At 65.4% G+C, this 601-nt stretch overlaps 1 protein-coding gene across 1 annotated transcript in view; it reads right to left on the bottom strand.

Moving 5' to 3' along the window:
• The window catches only part of SLC12A9 (solute carrier family 12 member 9), a 24,701-nt gene that overhangs the window by 21,252 nt on the left and 2,848 nt on the right, over window positions 1–601 (bottom strand). The window lies entirely within an intron of this gene.

Below are 601 nucleotides of genomic sequence, written 5' to 3'. Positions count from 1 at the left end.
GAGAGGGGGGAGGGGAGAGAGAGGGGAGAGGCGAGAGAGAGCGAAGAGGGGAGAGAGAGCGGAGAGGGGAGAGAGAGCGGAGAGGGGAGAGAGAGCGGAGAGGGGAGAGAGAGCGGAGAGGGGAGAGAGAGCGGAGAGGGGAGAGAGAGCGGAGAGGGGAGAGAGAGCGGAGAGGGGAGAGAGAGCGGAGAGGGGAGAGAGAGCGGAGAGGGGAGAGAGAGCGGAGAGGGGAGAGAGAGCGGAGAGGGGAGAGAGAGCGGAGAGGGGAGAGAGAGCGGAGAGGGGAGAGAGAGCGGAGAGGGGAGAGAGAGCGGAGAGGGGAGAGAGAGCGGAGAGGGGAGAGAGAGCGGAGAGGGGAGAGAGAGCGGAGAGGGGAGAGAGAGCGGAGAGGGGAGAGAGAGCGGAGAGGGGAGAGAGAGCGGAGAGGGGAGAGAGAGCGGAGAGGGGAGAGAGAGCGAAGAGGGGAGAGAGAGCGAAGAGGGGAGAGAGAGCGGAGAGGGGAGAGAGAGCGAAGAGGGGAGAGAGAGCGAAGAGGGGAGAGAGAGCGAAGAGGGGAGAGAGAGCGAAGAGGGGAGAGAGAGCGAATAGGGGAGAGAGAGCG

This window comes from Nanorana parkeri, unplaced genomic scaffold, assembly GCF_000935625.1.
Source record: "Nanorana parkeri isolate BGI_ZX_2015 unplaced genomic scaffold, ASM93562v1 scaffold3366, whole genome shotgun sequence".
Lineage (NCBI taxonomy): Eukaryota > Metazoa > Chordata > Amphibia > Anura > Dicroglossidae > Nanorana > Nanorana parkeri.
The sequence above is the reverse complement of the archived record's forward strand: the minus strand, read 5'-3'. Positions and strand labels throughout refer to the sequence as shown.